Source organism: Crinia signifera, chromosome 5 (genome assembly GCF_055691185.1).
Source record: "Crinia signifera chromosome 5, ASM5569118v1, whole genome shotgun sequence".
NCBI lineage: Eukaryota > Metazoa > Chordata > Amphibia > Anura > Myobatrachidae > Crinia > Crinia signifera.
Genome location: NC_139221.1, coordinates 302,762,584 through 302,774,794, shown reverse-complemented (window position 1 = coordinate 302,774,794; position 12,211 = coordinate 302,762,584). Strand labels below are relative to the sequence as shown.

The 12,211-nt window shown below is 46.6% G+C and overlaps 1 protein-coding gene across 3 annotated transcripts in view; it reads right to left on the bottom strand.

Moving 5' to 3' along the window:
* CDK14 (cyclin dependent kinase 14) overlaps window positions 1-12,211 on the bottom strand; it is a 505,408-nt gene that overhangs the window by 259,357 nt on the left and 233,840 nt on the right. The gene's annotated exons all lie outside the window — the stretch shown is intronic.

The following is a 12,211-nucleotide window of genomic DNA, read 5'->3' as shown; positions in this document are numbered from 1 at the left end:
ACACACACACACATCTATGCCTCCAATACCCACAAGTACACACTCACATCCATGCTTTCAATACTCACAACTACACACACACACCCACACACACACATCCATGCCTACAATACTCACAACTACACACACACATCCATCCATGCCTCCAATGCTCACAACTACACACACCCATCTATGCCTCCTATACTCACAACTACACACACACCCATCCATGCCTCCTATACTCACAACTACACACACACCCATCCATGCCTCCTATACTCACAACGACACATACACACACACCCATGCCTCCTATACTCACAACGACACATACACACACACCCATGCCTCCTATACTCACAACGACACATACACACACATCCATGCCTCCTATACTCACAATGACACATACACACACATCCATGCCTCCTATACTCACAACGACACATACACACACACCCATCCATGCCTCCTATACTCACAACGACACATACACACACACCCATCCATGCTTCTCACGGCCATAGCTGCAGGGTTTAGGACTTAAGCACACTTAATTTTATCTATTATAATTTTTGCTTTCACTTTAAGGTCCCTTCAAACATCACGGTGTGCCACTGTACACTTTACTATGTTTGCTAACGCACCAACATCATTTTCAAACACACACACACATCCATACTTCCAATACTCACACAAAACAAACACACCACTCCATGCCAATCATGACAACTACACACACACACACACACACACACACACACATCCATGCCTCCGATACTCACACAAAACAAACACACCACTCCATGCCAATCATTACAACTACACACACACACTCACACATCCATGCCTCCAATACTCACACAAAACAAACACACCACTCCATGCCAATCATGACAACTACACACATACACACACCCATGCCTCCAATACTCACACTAAACAAACACACCACTCCATTCCAATCATGACAACTACACACACACACACATCCATGCCTCCAATACTTACAACTACACACACACACAACCATCCATCCCTCCAATACTCACAACTAAACACACCCACACAAACACACACCCATCCATAGCTCTAATACTCACAACCACACACAAACATCCAAGTACACACACCCAGCCAACCATCCCAGCATCACAACTACACACACACACATCCTTGCCTACCATACTCACAACCACACACACACACACCTCCTTACCTGCAATACTCACAACTACACAAACACCATCCATGCCTCCAATACTCACAAATACACACACACACACACATATCCATGACTCCAATACTCACAACTACACACACACACACATATCCATGACTCCAATACTCACAACTACACACACACATATCCATGCCGACAATACTCGCAACTACACACACACATCCATATCTGTAATACACACACAACCACCCATTGCACACACACACATTTATGCCTCCAATACTTACAAGTACACACATCCATGCTTTCAATACTCACAACTACACACACACCCATGCCTCCAATACTCACAAGTACACACACACACATCCATTCCTCCAATACTCACAACTACACATACCCATGCATGCCTCCAATACTCACAAACACACACACACACACATCCTTGCCTCCAATACTCACAACCACACACACACACACACATCCTTGCCTCCAATATGTGACTTTACTAATCTTATTTATATCAAAGCACTTTCCTAACTTTTTACAATAAAAAGCATCACAATGTTCAACCTCTTTTCAAAATCTTATAAAATATTTCTATTCAAATACATATTTCCTACATCTAGATTAGGTAACATTTAAACAACATAAAAATTCATCATAACACTATCACACACTACACCCCCTTTGCAATTATATGCACTTTCTTTTGTAAACATTTATGCTCTCACTCAAATTAACTTTACCCACATTATTCACCATATTACACTACATCTCACACTCACATATATTTCTACTTCTAATGGGGCGAAGCCCCTCACGACGGTGTGAAGAGCGCCCGGAGGGCGCGATGAATCACCTAGTATTATAGTAAGTGCCAATAGATGATGGTAGACGCGCCTGATTGGCAGCGTTGGACACACCCAATGGGTGGTATTAGACACGCCCAATGGGTGGTGCTAAAAAAGCCCCTTTGACAGTGCGCCACCTAATAAAATGTGCTATGCCTATGTGCGCTAGGCTGTGTATGTTGGCAGCCTAGCGAACACGTAAATGCCAACCGCCGCAAGTTGCTCACCATCGAATGATTTCTCCGGCCTTCGCGAAGAAAAGTCAACCAGGACTGATTCTTTTATCGCCCGCTATCCGCTGAATTCGGGGTGGGCACTGACATCATGTGACATCAACAGCCCATCCAAAGCAGGCATCGACACGCCTTCATCTACAGGGGTACGCCCAGCCTTTTTATGGGCACAGCCAAAAAATGCTGGGCGTTCCCCTGCTTTCCTTCCCCCCTCCGGTGAAACTCGCTGAAGACATTCGCTCCCTTGGTTTGCACATGTGCACATGCAAACCTCGACCATTGTGGACGAAGATGAATTTGGCCCGTGTTTCTGAAACGGACCCAAAACATATGCAGGATCGATGCAGGAACATTCGCTTCAAGCGCTACTGCAGGCAGTCAGAACGGTATACGGCTTAATATGAGATGCTAATAAGATGCGACTGATCCCATAGAAGACAATAGGGTGCTGCGATTCTGGCATTACTATGCGTACGAGGGTAGGAAAGTATCCACAATACTGCGCAGTATGTGTTCTGTTCATCAGCAAGATCCGGATGGTAAATCGACAGTATATGGCCGGCATGATCAAAAGACTGACGCAAGCAAATGCCCGACATGGTTGACACAATAAAAAGTTGACATGAGTTTGTGTTTTTTCCATTTTGGAACTTTTGCCTGTAATAACAAACTTGTGGACTACGATTGGGAATGGCAAAATGGTGGTGCACATGCTCCGGTGTCTACATGGACACAAAATACTTGAAAAACGTGTGTTGGCCTTTTGCTTGTGTCGACCTTGCGTGTTGACATAGACTTGACGACCTACAGAACCACACTCCCATTGAGCTGTGACCAGTGGGATGCTACCAGGTAAAAGCACAGTCACCAAATACATAAATACTAGGTGATTCATCGCGCCCTCCGGGCGCTCTTCACACCGTCGTGAGGGGCTTCGCCCCATTAGAAGTAGAAATATATGTGAGTGTGAGATGTAGTGTAATATGGTGAATAATGTGGGTAAAGTTAATTTGAGTGAGAGCATAAATGTTTACAAAAGAAAGTGCATATAATTGCAAAGGGGGTGTAGTGTGTGATAGTGTTATGATGAATTTTTATGTTGTTTAAATGTTACCTAATCTAGATGTAGGAAATATGTATTTGAATAGAAATATTTTATAAGATTTTGAAAAGAGGTTGAACATTGTGATGCTTTTTATTGTAAAAAGTTAGGAAAGTGCTTTGATATAAATAAGATTAGTAAAGTCACATATTGGAGGCAAGGATGTGTGTGTGTGTGTGTGGTTGTGAGTATTGGAGGCAAGGATGTGTGTGTGTGTGTGTTTGTGAGTATTGGAGGCATGCATGGGTATGTGTAGTTGTGAGTATTGGAGGAATGGATGTGTGTGTGTGTACTTGTGAGTATTGGAGGCATGGGTGTGTGTGTAGTTGTGAGTATTGAAAGCATGGATGTGTGTACTTGTAAGTATTGGAGGCATAAATGTGTGTGTGTGCAATGGGTGGTTGTGTGTGTATTACAGGTATGGATGTGTGTGTGTAGTTGCGAGTATTGTCGGCATGGATATGTGTGTGTGTAGTTGTGAGTATTGGAGTCATGGATATGTGTGTGTGTGTAGTTGTGAGTATTGGAGTCATGGATATGTGTGTGTGTGTGTGTATTTGTGAGTATTGGAGGCATGGATGGTGTTTGTGTAGTTGTGAGTATTGCAGGTAAGGAGGTGTGTGTGTGTGTGGTTGTGAGTATGGTAGGCAAGGATGTGTGTGTGTGTAGTTGTGATGCTGGGATGGTTGGCTGGGTGTGTGTACTTGGATGTTTGTGTGTGGTTGTGAGTATTAGAGCTATGGATGGGTGTGTGTTTGTGTGGGTGTGTTTAGTTGTGAGTATTGGAGGGATGGATGGTTGTGTGTGTGTGTAGTTGTAAGTATTGGAGGCATGGATGTGTGTGTGTGTGTAGTTGTCATGATTGGAATGGAGTGGTGTGTTTGTTTAGTGTGAGTATTGGAGGCATGGGTGTGTGTATGTGTGTAGTTGTCATGATTGGCATGGAGTGGTGTGTTTGTTTTGTGTGAGTATTGGAGGCATGGATGTGTGAGTGTGTGTGTGTAGTTGTAATGATTGGCATGGAGTGGTGTGTTTGTTTTGTGTGAGTATCGGAGGCATGGATGTGTGTGTGTGTGTGTGTGTGTGTGTAGTTGTCATGATTGGCATGGAGTGGTGTGTTTGTTTTGTGTGAGTATTGGAAGTATGGATGTGTGTGTGTGTTTGAAAATGATGTTGGTGCGTTAGCAAACATAGTAAAGTGTACAGTGGCACACCGTGATGTTTGAAGGGACCTTAAAGTGAAAGCAAAAATTATAATAGATAAAATTAAGTGTGCTTAAGTCCTAAACCCTGCAGCTATGGCCGTGAGAAGCATGGATGGGTGTGTGTGTATGTGTCGTTGTGAGTATAGGAGGCATGGATGGGTGTGTGTGTATGTGTCGTTGTGAGTATAGGAGGCATGGATGTGTGTGTATGTGTCATTGTGAGTATAGGAGGCATGGATGTGTGTGTATGTGTCGTTGTGAGTATAGGAGGCATGGGTGTGTGTGTATGTGTCGTTGTGAGTATAGGAGGCATGGGTGTGTGTGTATGTGTCGTTGTGAGTATAGGAGGCATGGATGGGTGTGTGTGTAGTTGTGAGTATAGGAGGCATGGATGGGTGTGTGTGTAGTTGTGAGTATAGGAGGCATAGATGGGTGTGTGTAGTTGTGAGCATTGGAGGCATGGATGGATGTGTGTGTGTAGTTGTGAGTATTGTAGGCATGGATGTGTGTGTGTGGGTGTGTGTGTGTAGTTGTGAGTATTGAAAGCATGGATGTGAGTGTGTACTTGTGGGTATTGGAGGCATAGATGTGTGTGTGTGTGTGGTATGGCTGGGTGTGTGTATTACAGGCATTGTTTGTGTGTGTGTACTTGAGAGTATTTTAGGGATGGATGTGTTTGAGTATGTGCGTGCGCATCTGTAGTTGTGAGTATTAGAGGCATGTGTGTGTGTGTGTGTGTAGTTGTGAGTATTTGCGGCATGGATGGTATTTGTGTAGTTGTGAGTATTGCAGGTAAGGAGGTGTGTGTGTAGTTGTGAGTATGGGAGGCAAGGATGTGTGTGTAGTTGTGAGTATAGGAGGCATGCATGGGTGTGTGTAGTTGTTAGCATTGGAGGAATGGATGTGTGTGTGTGTGTACTTGTGAGTATTGGAGGTGTGGATGGATGGGTGTGTGTGTTTGTGTAGTTGTGAGTATTGAAAGCATGGATGTGTGTACTTGTAAGTATTGGAGGCATAGATGTGTGTGTGTGTGTGTGCAATGGGTGGTTGTGTGTGTATTACAGGCAGGGATGTGTGTGTGTGTGTGTGTATGTGTGTGTGTGTTGTGAGTATTGGAGGCATGGATATGTGTGTGTGTAGTTGTGAGTATTGGAGTCATGGATATCTGTGTGTGTGTGTGTGTGTGTGTGTGTATTTGTGAGTATTGGAGGCATGGATGGTGTTTGTGTAGTTGTGAGTATTGCAGGTAAGGAGGTGTGTGTGTGTGGTTGTGAGTATGGGAGGCAAGGATGTGTGTGTGTAGTTGTGAGTATAGGAGGCATGGATGGGTGTGTGTAGTTGTTGGAGGCATGGATGTGTGTGTGTGGTGTTGTGTGTAATAAAACCTAAAATTGAGTGTGTTAAAGTTGTAAAGGCGTTAGCTTGTGACTTGAGATGGAAAGGCACACAATATAGTGTGAGACTAAATGTTGAAGGGAGGAGAGGCGTTGGTGGTTTTGTGGTATGGGCTGTTGTGGGTTATAAGACATAATGAGGTGTGCTAAAGTTGAATGAGGTGTGCTAAAGTCCAAAATGTAGCATGTACCGACCTGAGATGGGAAGGTACACAAAATAGTGTGTTAGAAGAGGTGTTGGTAGTGTAGTGGTATGGGGTCGTTGTGAGTATTGGAGTCATGGATAGGTGTGTGTGTGTATTATGATTGTAGCCATAGCTGTGTGTGTGTGTGTGTGTTTTGTTGTGATTATGGGAAGCATGGATGTGTGTGTGTGTAGTTGTGAGTATTGGTGGCATGGATGGGTGGGTGTGTGTGTGTGTAGTTGTGAGTATTGGATGCTGGAGTGGGTGGGTGTGTGTACTTGGATGTTTGTGTGTGTGTGTGGGTAGTTGTGAGCATGGATTGGTGTGTGTGTGTGTGTGTGTGTTTGTGTGTGTATATGTGTGTTTCGTAGTGATTATTGGAGTGATGGATGGTTGTGTGTTTGTAGTTGTGAGTATTGGAGGCATGGATGTGTGTGTATGTGTGTGTGTGTGGTTGTGATGATTGGAGGAATGGAGGGGTGTGTTTGTTTTGTGTATTGGAAGTATGGATGTGTGTCAGTGGGCAAACATACTAACCTGGTGCAATGTGTCCAGGGAGCGAGGCTGGGGGGGGGGGGTGCGGCGTGTACGCTCTGCTAGAGGGTGAAGGTGGGCACGGGAGTGGCAGTTGGGGTCGTCAGGCAGCGTCTCCCGGTGTGTAATGTGTCCAGGGAGCAAGGTTGGGGGGGGGGTGCGGCGTGTAGGCTGTGCTAGAGGGTCAAGGTGGGCACGGGAGTGGCAGCTGGGGGCGTCAGCCAGCGTCTCCCGGTGTGTAATGTGTCCAGGGAGCGTGGCTGGGGGGGGGGGGGGGTGCAGCGTGTAGGCTCTGCTACAGGGTGAAAGTGGCCACAGGAGTTTCAGCTGGTGTGGCAGGCAGTGTCCTGTGGGGGGTTGTGCGCTGAACGGGGCATACTAACCTGGTCTAATGTGTCCAGGGAGCGAGGCAGGGGGGTGGGGGGTGCGGCGTGTAGGCTCTGCTGGACGGTGACGGTGGGCAGGGGAGTGGCAGCTGGGGTTGGTAGGCAGCGTCTTCTGGGTGTTTGCTGCTGCTCCGTGCGCAGGGGCGTAACTATCATCTTCTGGGCCCCATAGCAAAATCCGGAAAGGGGCCCCCCACCTGTCACTAAAATGCCCCTCGGGGTGGCAGAAGAGAAAAGGATTTAAGAGCCAAAGAGGGTATCGCGGAGAGAGAGAGGGGTGGTTAGGGAGGGAGAGCGTTTAGAATCTAGATGGATGTGAGGCACAGGGGAGAACAGAGGAGAGGAAGAAAGAGAAGAGAGGTTAGATGGAGAGGGAGTGAGAGGTGGGGGTAGAAAGTGCAGCAGAGAAATAGAGTAACAGATAGAACAAAATGGGGGAGAGTGCAGGGGAGAGAGAGATTAGACCAGAGGAGAGAGAGAGTGCAGGATATAAAGAAATATAAAGGACAGGAGGGGGGTTAGACAGAGCAGGAGAGAGAGAGAGAGACAGAAACATGAGAGAGGTTAGACACCCCCCCTCCCCCCCTTGCTCCTTCCAAGTCCCCATCTACGACCTCACCCTTAAAAATAAGTGCTGAAGTTTACCTCCAGCATTGAGGGAAGGTCTCCCTGTCGGCGCCGGGTCTTTCATTCGTCTGGGCAGCAGCATGGGTCCTCCTGCATGATTCTGCCGGGGCTAGTCACTAAATAGTGACATCGAGTCCCGATATGAGGTCAGAGGGGAGGGGGCTGGATCACCACTTCTCCCTCCGTCCCTTCACAGTCAGTCACACACAGTGCCGCTGACAGGGAAGGGTGTCCTGTCCGGGACAGCGCCAGGGGTCCTGGCACTGGCAGCAGCATGGGTCCTGCACGATTAACGCCGGGGCTGGTCACTAAAATAGTGACATTGAGCCCCGGCACCATCATAGGGGAGGGCGGGCTGGATCACGCACTGGCCGCCGCTGACAGGGAAAGGTGTCTGGGACAGCGCCGCTGACACTACCCGTGCGGCATTGCTCAAATAGAATAAATAGGTGCAGGGGGTGCCTGCAGAGCCCTCGGGCCCCCCAAAGGCCCGGGCCCCATAGCAATTGCACCCCCTGCACCCTCCATAGTTCCGCCACTGTCCGTGCGGGTGTGGGGGGTTGTGCGCAGGACTGTGCGTACTGCAGCTGGTGCGAGGTTGGGGGGGCGGGCTTGTTGTGTGGCTGGGCGGCGATGGGGAGTGGCGTGCGAGGAGGGGGCGGATAGGTGTGCAAGCTGGAGGCTGAGGGGGGGGGGGGCATGGCGTGTAGCCGTGGGGCGGGCTTGTTGTGTGGCTGGGCGGCGATGGGGAGTGGCGGGCGAGGAGGGGGCGGATAGGTGTGCAAGCTGGAGGCTGAGGGGGGGGGGGCATGGCGTGTAGCCGTGGGGCGGGCTTGTTGTGTGGCTGGGCGGCGATGGGGAGTGGCGGGCGAGGAGGGGGCGGATAGCTGTGGAGAGCGGAGGGTTGTGTATTACGGAAGTTGGCATGTTTTGCATTGTGGCTGACAGTGACTATGGGCCTGTCAATCACCCGTGGAAGCCCGCCCACCGTTTGCTAGACTAATTGTGAGTGACGGATCTGGCTAAATATATAAGAGATACCCCTTTGGGTCAACACCTGAAAAACACATGTGTAGCATATCTGTGAAGAACACCATTCACATGTATATCGATGGTACACACTGGCCGATGGTCTGTCGATATATATCGGCCGTTCAATCGAGCAATGTGTTCGCACCTTAAGCCTCTATTACTAATTGTATCACATTGCAACAAACCCTCGTGATCAGACAACAGCTACTCAGAAACTACTCCTTCCAACGTGGGCGGGTGCTCCTCTGAATTTATGGATTTAAGATTGGGGGCGTTATCTGTATCCCTGGTTTTCATCGACGTTGTGATTTTTGCCTGGTGATCAGATTCCGGGCACAAATTTGAGGGGGCTCTTTGTAAGTGCCAAAGTTGGGTAGATAGCAGGACTTCAAATTAGGGAAAGGATTTTTTTTACGTGCCATTTTGACACCCCCACCCCAATGCACATGACGAGCAGAGACACGTTTAATATGGGATGCGGTCATTTGGTCTACTGCATTATGGTCGACAGTCATTAGGTCGAATCCATTAGGTCGACATGCTAAAAGGTCGACATGACTCTAGGTCGACATGGGAAAAGGTCGACATGATTCTAGTTCGAAAGGTCATTAGTTCGACAGGTCATTAGTTCGACAAGGTCATTAGTTCGACATTGTCTATGTCGACATTCACAAGGTCGACATGGAGTTTTTCACTGTTTTTTGAGCCAACATGTGCCGACAGGCGGTATTTCATGCCCTACCATCCACTAGGGCGTGGTGGGAGAATAAAATAGTGTGCCGAGCGTAGCGAGGCACCGTGCCCGACGCATAGCGAGCGCAGCGAGCGATGCGAGGGGATACAGTGCACTTTAAACTGTGTCCATGTCGACTGTGTTGACATTCAGGTAAAAAAACAGTGAAAAACCCCATGTCGACCTTGTGAATGTCGACATAGACAATGTCGAACTAATGACCTTGTCGAACTAATGACCTGTCGAACTAATGATCTTTCGACCTAGAATCATGTCGACCTTTTCCCATGTCGACCTAGAATCATGTCGACCTTTTAGCATGTCGACCTAATGGATTCGACCTAATGACTTTCGACCATAATGCAATAGACCAAATGATCCCAACCCGTTTAATATATGCTTATTTTTCTGCCATTAGTTAGTGAGCAAGTGATTGCTCGCAAAGCTTAACTAGAGCATAGGAATTTATTTCAGCTCCCGTCTCACAATGAAACGTTCTAACAGCTAATTAAAATACGTTGAGAAATGTCCTGCCCGCTGTAAGCAGAAAAGTGGAGCCGGATACTCGTTATTTTCTTTCTCCAACAAATGATTCCATTCCTGTTTCTCCCGATGTAGGACCCACATTCTTATTTCTTACTCAGCATCGAGCCAATTTGTGGAATATTCATATTTCCGCTAACTGCTTTTCCAGACCACAAGACAATCAGCGTCATGTGGATTGCAGCCCCCGTAAGACCAATTTCATCTTTCCAACCCATGCAAGCATGCAGGACTGTTACATGGAAGCTGCTGTAATTAAAAGCCTAAAACAACAAATTAATTATGAATTGCCAATAAGCGTGTGATTTTCACTTTACATACAGGACTCAGACAGAATACATGTCTAGAGCCAGAGTCTCCAGATATACTCAATGTGATATTAAAGGGTCTACGGCACTGCAAACTAACAATTAGAAACAAATCAAACAAACAACACACACATATACACACAAAGGTAAGGATTCGATTGTCCTCGCTGTGACATTGAAATGCCGCCAACAGCACCCTGACTCACTCCCGTTGGCAGCCCAATTTACACCTTGATTTGCCACCTTGGGGTAGGGAACACTTTTGAGCGTAATCCTACCACCGTAAAATGCAGCAGGTGTCATGTGGATTTGGTTGGGTGAGATAATCACTGGTGCCATAGAAAGATTCTACCAGCCAGATCTAATAGCCGTCTTGCCTTTAGTTCCAGTTAAGCCTATGTACAGTAGCGTCGAGAAGGGCAGATCGGGTTCTTTTTACCCGGCCCTGGTTCTGCTGGAGGGTCCCGCTCCGCATTGGCAGGGAGCCAGGCAGTAGGGAGAGAGAGATGACAGGCTGCCACCGCAGCAAAGTCTCTCCCCTCAGCTCAGCACATGCTGCTCACTGCTGTGTTCTGAGCTGGGGAGAGAGGCAGTGGCAGCCTGTCCTCACTCTCCCTCTATTTTATTTTTTTAACTGGGGCTTGACCACGCCCACTCATGGAGGCCCCACCCGCTCTATTTTGCGGGGGCCCAACCGACCTGACGGTGCCCCGGCCTATGTATCCGATGTCCAGCTGATCGCTCTACAGTGTCTAGACAGTCAATAGGTCGAAAACAAAAAGTCGACACGCAATAGGCCGACAGATTCAATATGTCCACAGTGTTAAAATGTCAACATGATCAAAAGGTGGATATACTGTAATTCTTTTCACAATTTTTTCCATTTTTTCGGACTACTTCATACTTCAAACTAGAGATGTGCAGGCTCTGATTTGCTCTGATTTACTCTGATTTCAAAGCAGGATCTTATTGGCTATCCACTGTCAACATCTGTCATGTGATTTGGGATAGCCAATAAGATCCTGCTTTGAAATCAGAGTAAATCAGAAGCTGCACATCTCTAATTTCAACATCCATGTTGACCTAGAGGGTTAGTACATTTCCAAAAGTGGAAATATCGTCAGTTCAGTATTCCCTGTATACCCTGTGAACACACAGAGCAGCGGCTGCCAGGAACATGTATGATCCTAGCTAAGTATACAGATTAATATATACAGAAAACGCCAGCAAGTTTTATTAATGATTTTGATTATGGCGATTCCATATCGATCCAACCAATATGATGAGGGATAACCTTTACATAGTTCATAAATAGTTTCAAACTGATTAAAGTTGACGAGCATGCCCAGTGTAGCATAAACTAGAAAAAAAATATATGGTATACAGTGTTTATTTTATTTTTTTAATAAAATCACGCTGGATACGTTTTTAAGTTCAAACAGATGATTCTTGACCTAATTCAATCATAAAAAAAAAAAAAAAAAAAAACGACAATTTCGGGGAAGCTTTTAGTAAAAATATTAGCCAGTTAAGTGTTGAAGGATATAATCCATGAGTAAGCACAGATGATTTAATTAGTACATCAGTCAGTCTGATTATACCATCTGTGCACAAGCATGGATACTCTTAATGCGCGGGCCGTGAAGGAACAAGCTTAGGGAAACCCTGGTAAAGTAGAAAGAAAAAAATCCACAAACAGAAAGAAAAAACACCCTTTATAGGTGAAAAGTTCAGGATGTCCCAAAAAGTACAATAGTAATAGCTATATAATAAAATTGGTTGCTGATAAGAAAAACAGACCAATGAGGAAGAAGAGAGTGCTGGAGAGAAAGGACAAGAAATCACCGGGGAGAGAGAGAGAGAGAGAGAGAGAGAGAGAGAGAGAGAGAGAGAGAGAGAGAGAGGAAAGA